The 20,364-nt window shown below is 39.5% G+C and overlaps 1 pseudogene; it reads left to right on the top strand.

The window, feature by feature from the left end:
• Nucleotides 1-13,167: 13,167 nt before the first annotated feature.
• On the top strand, nt 13,168-19,634 carry LOC121800821 (annotated as a pseudogene).
• Nucleotides 19,635-20,364: the final 730 nt, after the last annotated feature.

Below are 20,364 nucleotides of genomic sequence, written 5' to 3'. Positions count from 1 at the left end.
TGTATCACGATTCATGAGATTCAATACTACAACTCAATCCTAGATAGATAATTATGAAATAATTAGTCATAACTGTAGAAATCATGGTGTACAATATGCCCGATCAATGGATTTTTATCAAATAATAAAAATGACGAGACATTTAATTTTGTGAAATTAAATGATATAGCGTCGATCTACATTTTACGTAGATAAATGTAGTATATTCACTTTCTCAAATCCGATTTCCGGTGAGTGAGAAATAGTGGATTAAAGTTGGGCATAATTAGCTTTTATTTAAAGCTTAGAGTTTGAGCTTAAGGAATAATTAACTAGTGTTAATTATCCCACATAGGAGAAGTGACACATCTTTTAATGTGTTTAAATTAAGTGACTTTATGTTACTTAATAATTATAGTGGACCAAGATGTGAGAAAGAGCCCACACGCGCGCACACGCGAGCGTTGCCGCCGCCCGCCCGCCCGAGCCCGTGCTCTTTTTAGACCACCGCTGAGTCAGCAATCCAAGTGGCTTGACACCTCGTCAAGCGTGGCACAGTCAGAGCTGCCACGTGAGAAATCCACACGCTCCACACGCGAAAGGCACACTCCTGCCACACGCTTGTAACCGCCGATGGTTACGAATCTGCCATGATGAGCCTTCATGGCTTGGTTGACCCTGCATGGTGGCTTGGCCTATAAATAGGCTAGCCATTCCACTGCATTTCACACACTGAAAATCACAAGCATACTTCCTCTCTCTGCATAGTTTTCGAAGCTCTGCCCTCTTCTTCTTCCAGTTCGCCGGAGCTCGTTCCAACTGCGGTGTTGCAACGAACGAGACATAGCCGTTTCATCCTTGGGGACGACACGCCAAAACCGAGAACACTACCGGGGCGTATCTCATCTTGTGGAAAGAGGCCTTCCTCGACTCGGCTAAGTTTTTCTTTACAGTTTCGAATTCCCATTGTAATTTTCGTTTCTGTTTTTCTTTTCTCTTCTCTCGGGTTGTATTACGCCCGGTCAGTGTTGTTTTTTTATAGCTATATCTCCAACAATCGCAAGACGAGATATACACTACAGAAGACCTTAGACTTTCAGAAAATGAATTAAAAACTTTCTAAACTTAAACCTTTGCTGGAAATGTCGACCAACGTCAACACCACCTCTGCCACCACTCCGGCCACTGCCGCATCCACCGTTCCGGTCACCAACGCCGCCATCACTCTTCCCACTCCATCCACCGGTGCATCTGCCAATGCATCCACCATCTCCATGATGCCGACCCCTGGCTTCCCAGCCGCCTCATCAACTGTCCCATGGGTTTGGGACAACCCTTTTGGGGCGTCCACTGGTTCCACCTTTGGTGGTTCGGTTGGTTCCACTTTTAGTGGTTCCTTCGGATCCTTTAATGGATCGAGTGTTGGTGTCTTCGGGCTCAATACTAGTGTTGGATCTTTCGGGATCAACACGAATGTGGGGGGCACTATGCCCAACACGAACTTGGGGGTTCTATGCCCAACCCAACTGTTGGCTCCTACGGGGGCAACGAGATAGGCTCCTTCCATGGGGTCAATCCGGCACCAATGGCACCAAGAATGATGCCACCCACCGAGAAGCCGCCAAAGTTTGGAGGTTCGGACTTCAAGAGGTGGCACCAAAAGATGTTGTTCTACTTGCCAACATTGGGCGTCGTGAACTTCCTCACAGAAGACGAGCTGCCCGCGCCAAGTGACCAAGAGACGAACATCGAGGTCATGGCCCACTATGATTCATGGCACAGAGGAGATTACCTTTGTAAAAACTTTATTCTAAATGCTTTAGATGATAGTTTATACAATGTATACTCAGTTGTAAACACCTCTAGGCAAGTGTGGGAAAACCTAGAGAGAAAGTACCGTAGTGATAATGCGGGAAACAAAAAGTTGGTAATAGCTAAGTTCCTTGACTACAAAATGGTCGATACAAGACCAGTCATGGAACAAGTTCAGGAGTTCCAAATGATCATCCATGAACTTGCTGCCGAAGGAATGGCGTTACCCGACAACTTTACAATGGGCACGACCATTGAGAAGCTTCCACCTAGCTGGAGGGACTTCAAAATCTACCTCAAGCACAAGCGAAAGGAGATGACTTTTGAAGACTTGATCGTGAAGCTGCGCATTGAGGCAGACGTGCGAAAAAATGATCAAAAGGCTAAGGGCTCTTTTGATGCAAAAGCCAACCTGTTGGAGCGGGGCGGTCCCTCCAACAAACGCCCTCGCCCAAATCGTCCAAATGACAAAGAAAAGGGAAAGCAGCCTACAAAGAAGTTTGAAGGCGACTGCTACAAATGTGGCAAATCGGGCCACTTTGCCAAAGACTGTCGCAGCAAGAAGAAGAAGCCGGCAACCCACGTCGTTGAGAAGGAGTTCAAAGACTGGGATGAAAACGACCTCATTGTTGTGGTCACTGAAGAAGTTAACCTTGTTGATAACAAGGGTGGCTGGTACATCGACACCGGCGCTACTGCTCATGTCTGCTCGGATAGGAGCAAGTTTGCCTCCTACATTGCTGTTGAAGGAAGGAAGATCAACATGGGGAATCAAGCATCTTCCGAAGTCCTCGGCATTGGCAACGTGATTCTCATGATGACGTCTGGTGTCACTATCACTTTGAAGGATGTGATGCATGTCTCGGACATCCGCAAGAACCTAGTGTCAGGATCAATACTAGTTAATAAGGGGTTTAAACTTGTATTCGAGTCTGATAGGTTTGTACTATACAAGTTTGGAAAGTCACTCGGAAAAAGTTATGTAACCGATGGACTTTTCAAACTTAGTGTGGCAACTCGCAGTGTTGCAAAGCCATTGGCTAATAATAAAACATCCAATTCCTCTTACTTGATTAAGTATTCAAACTTGTGGCATTGCAGATTGGGACATGTAAATTCAAAAGTCATTAAAAGATTAGTAAATTTAGATTTACTAAAGGCTAATGAAGTGGATACCCAAGATAAATGTGAAATTTGTCTTGAAGCAAAAATGACTAAGTTGCCGTTTCACTCGGTGGAACGAAGCACAAAACCCCTTGAATTAATTCACACGGACGTATGTAATTTAAAGATGGTGCAAACTAGAGGTGGTAAAATGTACTTTATCACTTTCATAGATGATTGCACAAGGTATTGCTACATTTATCTTTTAAGAAGTAAAGATGAAGCAATAGAAGCGTTCAAAAATTATAAGAACGAAGTTGAGAATCAACTTGGTTATAAAATCAAAACGATTCGAAGCGATAGAGGAGGCGAATATGTAGCCCCGTTTGAGGAGTTATGCAATGCAAGTGGAATAATCCATCAAACGACTGCACCATATTCACCACAATCTAATGGTGTTGCAGAACGCAAAAATCGAACTATAAAAGAGATGATGAATGCACTGCTTTTGACTTCAGGATTACCACATAACATGTGGGGGGAAACTATATTGACAGCCAACTATATCTTGAATAAAATCCCTCTCAAAGGAAAAGATGTTACTCCTTATGAGTTGTGGAAGGGAAGGAAGTCATCCTACAAATACCTCAAAGTGTGGGGGTGTTTAGCTAAGGTGATGGTTCCTCCGCCCAAAGAAGTTACAATCAGACCTAAAACGGTTGATTGCATCTTCATTGGATATGCACTTAATAGTAGTGCATATCGATTTGTTGTTCACAAGTCTGAAATATCGACTATTACTGTAGGAACAACAATTGAGTCAAGGAATACTGTATTTCTCGAAAATACATTTCCTTGCAAAGACAAAGAAAAAGTCTTAACCAATTCTAAGACAAGAATTGAAGAAGAAGCCACTAGTTCTAAACCAGTGGAGATTGAAGCCACTAGTTCTAAATCAGTGGATGAGGAACCTAAATCGCGCAAGCGTGCAAGGTCCGATCCAAATAATACATTTCTAAGACGTGGTAATAGGGTCAGAACACCAAAAACATTTGGTCCTGACTACATTGCTTTTATGTTTGATGAAGAACCGACATCTATAAAAGTAGCCTTCGATGGCTCAGACGGGTTACATTGGAGAGAAGCTGTTCAAAGCGAAATTGATTCAATTTTGCTAAACCACACTTGGGTGTTGGTAGATTTACCTGAAGGTGCGAAACCTCTAGGTTGCAAATGGGTACTTAAAAGGAAATTTAAGGCGGATGGAACAGTGGATAAGTATAAAGCCTGATTAATTGTAAAGGGTTTTAAACAAAAGGAAGGACATGACTTCTTCGATACCTATTCACCTGTAACAAGGATTACATCTATCTGAGTGCTTCTCGCTATTGCTGCATTGCACAATCTTGAGATTCATCAAATGGATGTAAAGACCGCGTTTCTAAATGGTGAACTAGAAGATGAAATCTATATGGAACAACCCGAAGGGTTTGTAGTACCTGGACAAGAGAAAAAGGTATGCAAGCTCGTAAAGTATCTATATGGATTGAAACAAGCGCCATTGCAATGGCACTTGAAGTTTGATAATGTAATGTTATCAAATTGGTTCAAGATCAACGAGTGCGACAAATGTGTCTACATCAAGAGCACTAATAACGGTCATGTTATAGTGTGTCTATACGTTGATGATATGTTAATCTTGGGTAGCAACACTCAAGTAATTAACAATACAAAGGCCATGTTAAAGAGAAACTTTGACATGAAAGACATGGGTCTAGCCGATGTAATTCTTGGAATGAAGATTCTAAGAACGTCTGATGGAATCAGCTTAACACAATCACATTATGTTGAGAAGATATTGAATAAATTCAAAGCCTATGATGGCGCGCCGGTTAAGACTCCAATTGAACTTGACGTTCACTTGAGCAAGAACAAAGGCGAGCCCGTTGCTCAAGAAGAGTATGCACGGGTCATCGGATGCATTATGTACTTAACTAATTGCACTCGACCTGACATTGCTTGTGCCGTGAACAAGTTGAGCCGTTACACGAGCAATCCAAGCAAAGAGCATTGGAGAGCTCTTGTGAGGGTTTTGAGATATTTAAAACATACTCAAAATCTTGGGCTACACTTCTCGAGATACCCCCCGGTACTTGAAGGGTACTGTGATGCAAATTGGATATCCGATAATAGAGACTCACTTTCAACAAGTGGATACGTCTTTACTATTGGGGGTGGTGATGTATCGTGGAAATCCACAAAACAGACATGTATAGCTCGATCAACCATGGAATCGGAGTTCATCGCCTTAGACAAGGCGGGTGAGAAAGCCGAGTGGCTTAAGAACTTCCTTGAAGATATTCCATGTTGATCTAAGCCAGTGTCACCAGTGCTTATCCACTGCGATAGCCAAGCGGCTATTGGAAGGGCAAACAATGGCTTCTATAACGGTAAGTCTCGACATATACGTCGACGACATAACACCGTTACACATTTGATCACAACAGGGGTGATTACAATTGACTATGTAAAGTCAAAGATAATCTAGCGGATCCGCTAACCAAAGGGTTAAACCGTGATCAAATGAATAATTTGCTAAATGGAATGGGTTTGAAATCCACAAATTAAAAAATTGTCATAGTGGTAACCCAACCATGAAGACTGGAGATCCTAAGAACTTGGTTCAAAGGGACAACTAAGCTATGAGAGTTCATGAGAAACACTCAACTATATCTATTCCCTAGAGAGCAATAGAGTGTTGGAGAACTTGCCTAGTGGTAAAGGCTAAGTCTATGACTTTTAATGGTTCTTAGGGATCTCAAAGAGATGGAGTTCTCAAAGAGACCAAGTATGGCAAGGTACTTGACTAAGAGCCACCTATGTAAGTGCGAAGTGTGGTCGCTTCATAAAACGCACTTATGAATCCAAAGTGGTGTCCAAGACGTCAATGGACACAAAATGTGAGAATGGATGAGGTTGAGGTGTTTAAGCGTTAACACCATTGTTTCGGTGCAAGTCGTGGGGGATTAGTTCAAAGCATTGCACTACTAAGCCGCATGTGTATCCGATGGTGTCGACTATGGAGGGTTCAAAGCCAACAACTACCTATGCTTATGCTTATATACCTCTTTAGGGTTGAGCTTGTGTCTGCATGCATATGCATTTGGCTATTTCCACTCATGTGGGGGATTGTAGAAATCATGGTGTACAATATGCCCGGTCAATGGATTTTGACCAAATAATAAAAATGACAAGACATTTAATTTTGTGAATAAATGATATAGCGTCGATATACATTTTACGTAGATAAATGTAGTATATTCACTTTCTCAAATCCGATTTCCAGTGAGTGAGAAATAGTGGATTGAAGTTGGGCATAATTAGCTTTTAATTAAAGCTTGGACTTTGAGCTTAAGGAATAATTAACTAGTGTTAATTATCCCACATAGGAGAAGTGACACGTCTTTTAATGTGTTTAAATTAAGTGACTTTATGTTACTTAATAATTATAGCGGACCAAGATGGGTGAAAGAGCCCACACGCGCGCACACGCGCGCGCCGCCGCCGCCCACCCACCCGAGCCCGAGCTTGTGCTCGTGCTCGTGCTCGCGGTCGCGGGCCTCGGGTCCGATCCCGATCTTGGTCTTGGATCTTGGCAATTGGTCTTTGGGCTTGGGTCTGGACCCATAGTAATCTTTTTAGACCACCGCTGAGTCAGCAATCCAAGTGGCTTAACACCTCGTCAAGCGTGGCACAGTCAGAGCTGCCACGTGAGAAATCCACACACTCCACACGCGAAAGGCATACTCCTGCCACACGCTTGTAACCGCCGACGGTTACGAATCTGCCATGATGAGCCTTCATGGCTTGGTTGACCTTGCATGGTGGCTTGGCATATAAATAGGCTAGCCATTCCACTGCATTTCACACACTGAAAATCACAAGCATACTTCCTCTCTCTGCATAGTTTTCGAAGCTCTGCCCTCTTCCTCTTCCAGTTCGCCGGAGCTCGTTCCAACTGCGGTGTTGCCACGAACGAGACGTAGCCGTTTCATCTTTAGGGACGACACGCAAAAATCGAGAACACTACCGGGGCGTATCTCGTATTGCGGAAAGAGGCCTTCCTCGACTCGGCTAAGTTCTTCTTTACAGTTTCGAATTCCCATTGTAATTTTCGTTTTTGTTTTTCTTTTCTCTTCTCTCGGGTTGTATTACGCCCGATTAGTTTTGTTTTTTATAGTTATATCTCCAACAATAACTAATACTCTATGACTAAAATAAAATTACTATTCTATCTCAGATTGTATCTTAACACTAATTTATCGAGAAAACCGAACACAGTACATGTATTCATTAATTTGATAAGTAATATCGAACACCAAGTATGCATAAACATCAATATTACATATTTAACCTTATTCTATGAGTAAACATTTCCCATTAATCACCATTCTTCCAAGGAGAGAGAAAGACAAAGCCACCACGTAAATAAGCCCCCGTTTCTAGAGAGAGAAACAACGAACGGTGGAGACCCCCAAAATTCACCAAACGCCATGGATTCTGATAGGCTTGCACACAGTTCAGGAACCGCCGGTTCCGGTTCATGAACCGGCGGTTCACGGTTCACGTTTCCCATGAACCAGAACCGGCCCACCAAGGGTCCCGGCGGTTCTGGTTCAGGTTCAAAAAACCACCGGTTTACGGGGCGGTTCAAAACCGCCGGTTTTCGGCCTGAACTGCCGGTTCCGGTTCTGGTTCGGCGGTTCGTCCAAATTTTTTTTTTGCATTTTTTATTTATTTATGTATGAAATGTGCGTAAATAAAATTCAAAAAATCACGATGAAAGTTCCAATTTTATTGAGATTACACGTTACAATAATTACAAATCACAAAAATCTTGAGGTCTTGAAGTCTTAAACAAAAATTTAAATACAAACGAGACTATTAGTCAACAACGAAGCTAATTACATATTACAAAAAAGACTTAGAAGTTCTTATATAAAAAACTTATAAGTATATATACACTTAATCGGCGAAGGAGATCTTTCTACATAACTAAATTAAGGACACCTTTAGCAATTCAACTTTAAATGTTGAGTTTAGTCTAACAATCAACAATTATAGTAGAATTGTCAAAAGTTTCCCGGATTTAGCCTTATAGAGAAATCTACTTCATCAACTAGAGTATATACAAATACAATTATTTAATTGTATTTGCATATTTTTAAAGTAGGAACCAATGGAAAAAAAAGAAATAAAGGAAAAATGACTTGAGTTCAACTTAAATTTAAAATTGAAGTTGAGGTGCCTCCGTATCCCCAATGCTCATTTGCATTAGGGAATCAAAGCCCGCGTAGTTCTCTTACCTTACTTACCTATTTGGCTTGGCCGGCGGCGGTTGACGGTTGGCCTACGATTCATCCCCGGTGAATTCATCTTGTGATCCCTCCTGACGATCATCCTAATCATTTTCTTGTTCTCTAACGTCAGCTTTGGCCCAATCATCAAGTAACATCACGGCTTCCATATTTTTCGCGGAGAGCTTACTTCTTGATTCATCCAACACACGCGAGCCAACACTAAAAGCGGACTCGACAACGACAGTGGAAGCCGAAACAGAAAAAATCTCCTTAGCCATTGACGCAAGTATGGGAAAATCTTTCTCGTGGGTTCCCCATCAATCGAGGACGTCGATTTGGGCAGGAGGAGTAGGACATTCATTACCAAAGTAAAAGAGTGAATCGAAATATAAATCTAATTCACTTACCATACCTGAGGACCTTCCGCCGGTGCTGTAGCTGTATAGGTCGGCTAATTGGGATTGCGCGTCGGGGTCATCATAATTGGTTGACATGCGAAGCCGCAGTTATGTTGTGGAGGAGGGGGGTGTTACGATCCGAGCTCGTAGCTTCCCTATTTTAGCTCGCCACTGCCGAACTCAGTGACTTCTTCGCGGTCTTCCTATCTTAGCTCGTCACTGCCGAACTCAGTGACTTCTTCGCGGTCTTCCTATCTTAGCTCGTCACTGCCGAACTCAGTGACTTCTTCTCGGTCTCCCTCTCTTAGTTCGGCATTGCCGAACTCAGCGATAATACGCAAAGCAACTCTTGAATGAACAATCGAGGATCGTATTATTGAATCAACAAGAAGTTTACACGATAGAAACAATCAAACGAAGAGGAGGAACTAGATCCACGATCTAAGCTCCGATTTACAATTCAACACTATACTCGACATAACCGAAAGAAATAAGCAACTCCTCTACTTATACTGTTCATCTTAGCTCACTTAACTAACTAACATCCACGTGCTCGACTCTTATTGGCTGCAACACGTCATATCTCACGTGATGATTGCCAGCTGGCTTGAGTTAGTTACACAGCAACTAACTCCTACTTAACTCCCAACTTCCAACGACTTCCTTTATAGCTCGCTATCTTGTGTTGCATGCATTTTACGCATGAATGATCATGCATGCAACAATACCCCCGACTTAAGGTTCCTTGTCCTCAAGGAACCAAGGGAAACGCTCGGTGATCACGTCCGCGAATTCCCAAGTAGCATCGGCAGGGTGAGAAGTAGTATCAGTCTGTTTTGCATTCAAAATTAATTGAATTTGTTGATCTGCTTTCCAAGATTCCTTAATCTGCTCAATTAATTCCAAGGGAATTATAAGAGAAGTTAGAGCAAATATCATAGATTCTGGCACCCTAGATAAGGCATCAGCCACTGCATTATCACATCCTTTCTTGTACCTTATCTCATAATCGAATTGCATAAGTTTTGTCATCCAAGCTTGTTGAGTTGGAGTTGTCAACTTCTGCTCAACCAAATATTTGAGGCTCTGATGATCAGTTAGGATTATAAACCTCCTACATTGCAGGTAGTAATACCATTTTTTTACTGCCATCAAGATAGCCAAGAGTTCTTTTTCATACACAGACAGGGCTTGATGTTTAGGAGTTAAGGCTTTGCTGATAAAAGCTATAGGATGTTTCTCCTGCATTAGTACAACACCAATACCCACTCCAGATGCGTCTGTTTCAACTACAAACTCCTTGGAGAAATCGGGTAAAGCTAAAACTGGTGCAGATATCATAGCACTTTTTAATTTATCAAAAGCTTCTTGTGCTTCCTCAGGCCAACTAAATGCAGCACCTTTTGTCACCTCTATCAATGGTTTAGCAATGACTCCATAATTGTATACAAATCGCCTATAATATCCAGTTAAACCCAAGAAGCTTCTAACATGTTTAATCGTTTTTGGTCTTGGCCAATTCTTAACCGCTGCTATCTTGGCTTCATCAGTAGCAACACCATCAGCAGAAATGACATGTCCCAAGTATTCCACCCTTCTACACCCAAAACTACATTTAGACTTCTTAGCTAGAAGGCTGTGCTGCTTCATTAAGTTCATCACAGCCTTCAAGTGAAACTCATGGTCTTCCTTACTTTTGCTATAGATCAAGATGTCATCAAAGAAAACCAAAATAAATTTCCTCAAATGCTCTCTGAAGACAGAATTCATCAAGTTTTGAAAGGTGGTCGGAGCATTTGTTAATCCAAATGGCATCACTAAAAATTCATAGTGACCGGAGTGAGTTTTGAAGGCTGTTTTATGGATGTCCTCCAGCCTCATTCGAACTTGCCAATAGCCAGACCGTAGATCAATTTTAGAAAACCAAGTAGCCCCACCCAACTCATCCAAAAGCTCCTCAATAACCGGTATAGGATATTTATCCTTAACCGTGATAGCATTTAAAGCTCTATAATCCACACACATGCGCCATGATGAGTCCTTCTTCTTGACTAAAACAATAGGGCTAGCAAAGGAACTCTCACTATGCCTTATAACTCCAGATTTCAGCATTTCATCAATCATAGTTTCAATGATATCTTTCTGTTTGGAAGCATATTTATAGGGCCTTATGTTGACAGCATTAGACCCCTCTTTCAAAATGATTTTGTGATCTTGCTCCCTCGGTGGTGGTAATGAACTTGGCTCTGCAAATATGGCTTCATTCTCATCCAATATCAGTTTAAGTTCTGGCCATATTTCCTTTGTACTGATCTCATAACAGAAGGAAATTTCCTCTTCTATTGAAGGCATCAGCTGGCTGATCTTTCTTTCATTTTCATCTTTTTCTTGCAGGTTGCAGATATGTAAACAATGTAATTGATCAGATTTTGGTGACCATAGCTCTCCTTGCAACTTCACAACCGCACCAGATAATTTGAATTGCATAGTCAGCTTGTTGAAATCCCATGTAATCTCACCCAAGGTAGACAACCAAGCACCACCCAATATCAAATCATAAGTTTCTAAATGAATAAGATAGACCTCAGCTTGAAATGTTGCTCCCTGCATTTCCCACTCAAGGCTACTACATTTCTGATTGCATTGCAGTAGTTGTCCATTAGCAACCTCTACAGCCTTAGAGCTCACTGCAGTGAGTTCACACTTAATCTTTTTAGCTACTCTGGAACTCAAGAAGTTATGAGTACTCCCAGTATCAATTAAGATCTTTAAAGCCTTTTTCTGACAGATTCCCCTAATCCTCATCAGTTGAGGTCCATTCTTACCCCAAACAGCATGTAAAGACAGCTGGAGATCCGGTTCTTCACCAGCCCTTGTTTCATCTGCCAAATCTGCTTGTTCCTCACTTTCTGCTGTGTCTCCCAGCTCAATCAGTTGTATAACATAAAATTTCCTCTTAGAACATTGATGATTAGGAGTGAATTTTTCAGTGCACCAGAAACACTCCTTCCTAGCTCTTTTTTCATCCATTTCTTTGGGTGATAGATTAGTGCTAGCTCTAACACCACCCAAACGATTAGGCTCCTTATTACCTCCACTCCAATTGTTAGTATTCACCACAGGTTTACTATTAGTGGTGACTGCCAGGGGCTTACTACTCGAGTAATAACTGCTATTAGAATACACATTACTCTGCATCACCTTAGGCTTAATTCCTAAAGCCTTCACAGTTAGTTCTTGCAATTTAGCTAATGAGTAAGCCTCAGCCAAGCTCTTAGGTTTAAACATTCTCACTGGCATTTGTAGTTCATCAATAAGTCCAGATAAGAAAAAACTAAGTGCTTGATCCTCTCTTATACTAGCTCTCGGATACAACTCATCAAAAGTATCCATGTATGATTGTAGCGTACCTTTTTGTTTGAGATTCCTCAGATCTGCAAGCGGATCCTCAAAAGCATGAGCTCCAAAGCGAGCTGCTACGCACGAGATGTAATATCTCCAATCAACATACGCCTCATTTCCATGTAGAGTCAAAAATCCTCTATGCCATTGGAGAGCTTTTCCTTCCATATGAATTGCTGCTACCTTTACTTTCCCCGCCTCTGGTACCCTTGCTACTTGAAAAAAATATTCAGCTCTCATCATCCAACCTTCAAATCCTTCACCATCAAATTTAGGAAACTCATATCGAGTAGATCTTCCCCAATCTGATTTTCCTTCGCTACTTCCTTCACCATTATCCATTGCTGCGTTGTTTTTCTGATTCTGCAAATTAATCGTAGCGATTGCTTGCCTCAATTCCAAAATTTGGATTTCCTGCTCATGAATGACTTGATCACGCTCACTTAACTTCTGATCCATCAATTCCGCCATTTTCTTCTCCATTTCAGCGCCTCGCGTCACCGTTCCAGTTTCCGGAGATCGACTGCTCTGATACCACTTGTTACGATCCGAGCTCGTAGCTTCCCTATTTTAGCTCGCCACTGTCGAACTCAGTGACTTCTTCGCGGTCTTCCTATCTTAGCTCGTCACTGCCGAACTCAGTGACTTCTTCGCGGTCTTCCTATCTTAGCTCGTCACTGCCGAACTCAGTGACTTCTTCTCGGTCTCCCTCTCTTAGTTCGGCATTGCCGAACTCAGCGATAATACGCAAAGCAACTCTTGAATGAACAATCGAGGATCGTATTATTGAATCAACAAGAAGTTTACACGATAGAAACAATCAAACGAAGAGGAGGAACTAGATCCACGATCTAAGCTCCGATTTACAATTCAACACTATACTCGACATAACCGAAAGAAATAAGCAACTCCTCTACTTATACTGTTCATCTTAGCTCACTTAACTAACTAACATCCACGTGCTCGACTCTTATTGGCTGCAACACGTCATATCTCACGTGATGATTGCCAGCTGGCTTGAGTTAGTTACACAGCAACTAACTCCTACTTAACTCCCAACTTCCAACGACTTCCTTTATAGCTCGCTATCTTGTGTTGCATGCATTTTACGCATGAATGATCATGCATGCAACAGGGGGGTCTTCTGACTTGGTGGGTATTGTTATACTTGGTTTCATATTCGGTGTAGAGAGCACGAAAATTAAACTCGAAGGTATCAGCTTGATCAACCCACATGGTTTTGGCCTTTTTCGCCTTCTGCGCTAGCTTGATCAACTTGGCCTTGCTGCCCTTGGTCAAGTGGCATTCCTGCACAATTAACACTCACTTTGCGCGATAAACTGATCAAGTAGCCTACATTTTACCCCTAAACCGATGCATGAAATAGGCCTTATCAACCGCCAAGCTCATCAAATCCGACGACATCATCCGCCCTGACGGCATCATCCACGGCATCGAGCGGCTAATAATCCCCAAATCCGTCCAACACGACTTCAACGCGCGGCGGAGCCTCCGCGCCACCTCTGTCGTGCTCCCGGAAGGCGCGCCGGTGGTCGACCCCAGGACGCACCGCCTTAAGAAGGCAGCGGCGCCCACGGGAGCGCCGCCAGCGCTCCCAATCTTCGACGGCCCCGGCGCCAGCGCCTAGACCCGGCGGGCCCTACCACCACTTTGATGGGGAGGGCCAGGTCAAAGACTTCATCAAGACGCTGCTGCATTACGGGGGGTACAACGAGCTGGCGGATATTCTGGTGAATCTGACGTCGCTAGAGACGGAGATGGGGAGGTTGGTGTCGGAGGGGTATGTGTTGACGGTTTTGGCTCCGAACGACGAGGCGATGGCGAAGCTGGCGACAGAGAGGCTGAGCGAGCCGGGGGCGCCGGAGCAGATCATGTATTATCATTTGATTCCGGAGTACCAGACGGAGGAGAGTATGTACAACTCGGTGCGGAGGTTTGGGAAGGTGAGTTAGAATACGCTGAGGCTGACGCATAAAGTGGCGGCGGAGGAGGCGGACGGGTCGGTTAAATTCGGGCAGGGGGAAGGATCCGCTTATCTGTTCGACCCGGATATTTACACCGACGGTGGGATTTATGTACAGGGGATTGACAGAGTTCTGTTTCCGGCGGAGGAAGCAGCTCCTCGCGCGGCGCCTGTTGCTAAGATTGTCTCTAAGCCAAGAAGAGGTGCGTCTTTTTCTCTATTGTTCTTTAATTTTGGGTTCGATTAGTTAAACGGTGCAATGCAAACGAGGGATTGAGCGAAACTTTTAGTGTTTTTCTTTTTTCCTTTTTCCGGCGGCAGCGGAGGGGTGGTTTAGGGTATCCACTATAGGGGCGGCGCACCGGCCCCCAATCCGCCGCCGCCCCGCCGATCTATAGGTCATGGAGCGTCCGCCCCGAGGCGGACGCCATTTTTGGGGTGGAAGGCCCTCCGGCGATAAGGGTGCGAGGACACGCCGGTCACGCCTCACCGCGCCTATAGGCGCGTCGGCCGCCCACGGGAATTTTTTTTTTAATTATTTCCGATAATTTTAATTATAATTGATTTAAAATAAACGAAAAAAATTAAAATGAAAAGTGGCTAAAAATTTTAGGGCTATTGGAAGTGTCCACCTTATAGCTGCGGACACTTTTTTATGGGCGCGAATAAATAAACTGGGGCTATGGAAAAAAAGGGGCGGGGCTATTGGAAGTGTCCTGTGGATGCCTTAGTTGGTTTACGGCGGTGCTGATGTCAAAGTGAATAAATTGGTTAATTTAATTTGTATGCAAAACTTAACTTAGCTATTAAAACAAGCAGACCTAATCTATTCTATAGATTATGGATTGACTTGAAAGATTAACTTATTTATTTTATAGATTGGCCTAAAAAAATAGATTAGGTGAAGTTAATTAGTTACTTTTGTTTAAAGTTTTGGACTTGAGATAACACATGGAGTATACAAGGCTGATGTATTGGTTATAGTTTCACGTTCATTAGTTTCTTACATCACGAGTCGTCGTGAGATTAAAAAAAATGTGTGGAATTGTTAAGGAAGAAGTTCCTCAACGATAGATTCCGCTTCGAACGTCGCAGGAGCTTTTGCCCGTCGATCACTCCGGTGTCGAAAAATAGGGTCTGTGTGTTGTGCACGATGAAAAAGAGAAGAGAGTATGAAAATATTTTATTTCTTGATTGATTGTCAATTATGAAATATTCCCAAATGTGGAATCCTTAAATAAATAAATCTAATCTAATCTTAACCAACTAAGCAAAATATATTGTAAAGATATTAATTACTAATATATGGGAGATATGGAAGATATGTCTCGTAACGGGAATGTAATTAAATAAATAAATAATAAAATACTAGAAGAAAAAATAAAGAAAATAAAGTACGAAAGAGAGAAAAGTAAAAGTGAGAAAATGTACTCTCTCTGTCCCATTAAATATAAAATGTTTGTTTTTCGGAATGAGATTTTATGTAATTTTGTTTTGTGAATTAATAAAGAGATAATAAAATAAGAAAGATGGAAAAAACAGAGACAGTGATATTTATATTTTAGAAAACATTTCATTTTTAATGGAACAATTTGAAAATGAAAACGTTTCATTTTTATCGTGATTACTTAAACTAAATGAAGGGTAAGAAAATTCGTAGTAATTGAGAATTAGGAAGTGAGGAGGTGTCGGTGGGAGTAGGCATGCACACGGGTCGGAAACCGCCGGTTCCGGTTCATGAACCGGCGGTTCACGGTTCATCATTCCCATGAACCGGAACCGGCCTGCCAAGGGTCCCGGCAGTTTCGGTTCAAAAACCACCGGTTCACGAGGCGGTTCAAAACCGCCGGTTTTTAGCCTGAACCGCCGGTTCAGAGCCGGTTCGGCGGTTCGTAATTTTTTTTTTCATACTTCTTCTCGTTTTATTGCTTATTTCAACGAGACAACAAGTCACAAGTCACAACTTATAAGTTACAATTTACACTCAATGTTGGACTTGAGCTTTTGGGTTGAAAGAGAGTGTATTGGATGATTCTCTTTTATAGCTACATGTTCTTGGATGTGTTGCTCTTTTTTCATTGTGGGATAAAACTCCTTATTTATAACTACATGATACATCTCCATCATCATTGTTTATATTAGTTTAAATCTTAACTATCTTCTATTATTATAAATTAACAACAAATATAATTACATAAAGTATTATTCTTTAATTCTTTATCATTATCGATTTGTTTGTGTATAAGTTTATGTGTATATTAACTAATAAATACCATTATAATTTATACACATTAAGAGAATAATTATTATACAAATTGTATTAATCTAGTGATAACTATAATATGAATAATTATTTATCTATATACAAATCATATTACTCAATAATTGTTTATTCTTATCTATCAAGAATATATTTCCAAATAATAATTTTATTTATATAAATTATACTACATCTATTAGAATAACAACTATTATACAAAATCATACTATTAGTCTACTACTAATATATAAACTATATTATACCACTAAACAAATCATTCTTTAGTTATCTATTTGTATCATTATTATACCAATTATATTAATTGTTGTTTTTTTCACATTTTAATAAATATATTGAGAAAAATTAATAGCATACTTACATTTAAATCCAATTATTTGAACACGTCCACATTCTATAAATATACAAATTATTAGCAACATGCAACATTCAAATTTAATTAAACTATTCTAGTTGATGCTATTATTATCTATAAATTTGTCTTAGAAAAAGAATCATAATAAAAATAAAGATAAAGTTAGTGAATAATAAAATATAGTAAAAAATAAAGAAAAGTAGAAAACAATAAAAGTTTTGTATCCCACATTGGAAAAAGATGAATGAATGATCTAAACATGTAGTTATAAAAGAAAAAACTTCAACATATTTTGTCCCACATTGAAAGTAAAACAAAAAATATTCAAGGATGTCTCTATAAAAGAGAAACAACCAAAAATGATTTCTTAGAATTCTTAAAAGTGAGCACATTTAAATCCAATTATTATTATTATTTGAACACATCTACATTCTATAAATATAGAAATTATGAGCAACATGCAACATTAAATTTAATTGAACTATTCTATTTGATTCTATTATTATCTATAAATTTGTCTTGGAAAATGAATCATAACAAAAATAAAGATAAAGTTATTGAATAATAAAATGTAGTAAAAAATAAAGAAAAGTAGAAAACAAATGAAAGTTTTTTATCCCACATTGGAAAAAGATGAATGAATGATCTAAACATGTACTTATAAGAGAAAATAATTCAACATATTTTGTCCCTCATCGAAAATGAAACACAAAATATTCAGGGATGTCTCTATAAAAGAGAAATAACCAAGAATGGTTTCTTAGAATCATAGGCCCAACAAATAAATATGGGCTATTATGAAATTATTGTATTTATTTACTTGTGAAAATTGATTTTTATATATAAAAAATGATTTTACAAATAATAATTTTTAATTTTTTTTTTGAACCGGCGGTTCGAACCGGTGAACCGCCGGTTACGGTTCGTGATATTTCCGATCCTGACCGGCCTGTTTGAACCGCGGAACCGCCGGCCGGTTCAAACCGGCGGTTCCGAACTGCTGGTTAACCGGCGGTCCGGTTCGGTTTGTGCATGCCTAGGTGGGAGGTTACAGTTTCACTTTCATTAATTTCCTGTAACAAGAAGTGACCTCGTAGTTTTAGCCAATCATAAGATTTGGTAATCATATGAGGATGTATGATATTTGTTGTGAGTGTCGGCCACCAGATTTTAGCCCCAGTCACTCTTCCAGCCTAGCCCAGCCCCCCTGTGGTTTGACTTGTACTTGCAATTATTCAATTTAATCTCCAAATAGGAAATCTTTTTATCATTGAATATTTATTACTATTAATTAACAATAATAATTATGTGCAGGGAAGTTATTGGAAGTGACATGTAGAATTAGGCATGCACAAACAGAACTGAACTGATGGTTTATAAACCGGAATCAGAACCGGCGCGGCGGTTTCGAGCCGGTAGACGGTTCGGCGGTTCATGCAGGCCGGTTCAGATTCAAGAATTTCGCCGATTCGAACCGGCGGTTCAAATATTTTTTTTAAATATTTATTATTTATTATTTATAAAAAATAATTTTTATATTTAAAAATCAATCAATTTTCACAAATAAATAAATAAATACAAGAATTTCATAATAGCCCATATTTATTTGTTGGGCCTCCAAATTCTAAAAACCATTCTTGGTTATTTCTATCTTATAGAAACATCCTTGAATATTTTGTGTTTCACTTTCAATGTGGGACAAAATATGTTGAAGTATTTTCTTTTATAACTATATGTTTAGATCATTCATTCATCTTTTTCCAATGTGGGATACAAATCTTTCTTTTGTTTTCCACTTTTCTTTATTTTATACTACATTTTATTATTCACTAACATTATCTTTATTTTTGTATGATTTTTAGTTTGGTTTAGTTTAGTTTGAATAGTTTAATTAAATTTGAATAGATAATAATAGTATCAACTAGAATAGTTTAGTTTGAATAGTTTAATTAAATTTGAATGTTTCTCATAATTTTTATTTTTATATAATGTGGACGTGTTCAAATAATTGGATTTAAATGTAAGCATGTTGCTAATTTTTCTCAATATATTGATTAAAATGTGAAAAGAAAAACAATTAATATAATTTGTATCATAATGATAAAAATAGATAACTAAAGAATTATTTGTATAGCGATATAATATAGTTTATATATTTATATATTAGTAGTAGACTAATAGTATGATTTTGTATAATAGCTATTATTCTAATAGATGTAGTATAATTTATATAAATAAAATTATTATTTGTGAATATATTCTTGGTTGATAAGAATAAACAATTATTGAGTAATATTATTTGTATATAGATAAATAATCATTCATATAATAGTTATCACTATATTAATACAATTTTTAATAATTATTCTCTTAATGTGTATAATGGTATTTATTAGTTAACATATACTACATAAACTTACACACAAACGAATCGATAATGATAAAGGATTAAAGAATAATACTTTACGTAATAATATTTGTTGTTAAATTATAATTATAATAATACAAAATAGTTAAGATATAAACAAAGATGATGTAAATCTACCATGTAGTTACAAATAATGACTTTTATCTCACATTGAAAGAAATAGCAACACGTCCAAGAACATGTAGCTATAAAAGAGAATCATCCAATACACTATCTTTCAACCCAAAGGCTCAAGTCCAACATTATAAGTTGTGACTTGTAGTCTCGGTCAAATAAAGACTAAAATGAAAAAAAAATATTTGAACCGCCGAACCGCCCGAAACCGGCGGTTTTGAACTGCCCCATGAACCGCTGGTTTTTTGAACTGGAACCGGAACAGCCTAGAACCTTGGCAGGCTCGTTCAGGTTCAATGAAATTTTGAACCTTGAACCGCTAGTTTCCCACCGGAACCGACAGTTTTTGAACCGCGTGCATGCCTATGTAGAATGCTAGGTGCTGTTGGGCAGGATTCTCATTTCTCTAATTGTCATTAAATTTCATACTTCAAAATTTTTATAAAAAAATTAAAAAAGAATAAAGGGAAATGGAGGAGGATGGTGAGTGTGACTTTATTTATAGGAGTATTTGCTTTTTTAGCATTTTGATTAAGTTCTGTTAATGTTTTTCTTTTGTTTAAAAATGACAGATTCTTAGGTTGGCAACAACATAAAGTGGTGAGAGAGAGGACTTGGTTGTGTTAATTGTTTGTTCTTCCGAACCCCACATGAGAATTTTTTTTTTCTTGGGTTTTTTTGGGTATAAATACTGTAATTAGAGTATCCAATTTCTTTAATTTGTACCTAAGTTTTGTTCCGCCGACAGTGTATTTCAACAAATAGTCAAATAAAGTATATATATTGCTGCTGTTGTCACGGGTCATTTTTGTCTTTTTCGCTCTAATTCAAGGCTACTTTTTATTTATTAATTTTAACTTTTAGCATTAGTCTTCAAATGAAGCTTGGATTACTTCAGTGACCTTATTTTATACATCTAAAAACTTATTTTATTTATGGAATTTAAACTATTTGGCACGCCGCGGGACCATCAGATGGGGACTGAAAATGAGATTTTGCCATATTAAGAGCATCAGCAGTGCGGATCGCCTCGGCCCCATGCCCGATCAATCGCCCCAGCCGATGGCATATCGGCTCCGCATCGGTCCTGCGTTGGGCCTTCATTGCGGAGGCTCGAGCCGATGGCGGAGCCGATTTATATATATATATA

The sequence above is a fragment of the Salvia splendens genome, chromosome 4 (genome assembly GCF_004379255.2).
Source record: "Salvia splendens isolate huo1 chromosome 4, SspV2, whole genome shotgun sequence".
In the NCBI taxonomy this organism is placed as follows: Eukaryota; Viridiplantae; Streptophyta; class Magnoliopsida; order Lamiales; family Lamiaceae; genus Salvia; species Salvia splendens.
This window is presented reverse-complemented; position numbering and strand designations above follow the sequence as displayed.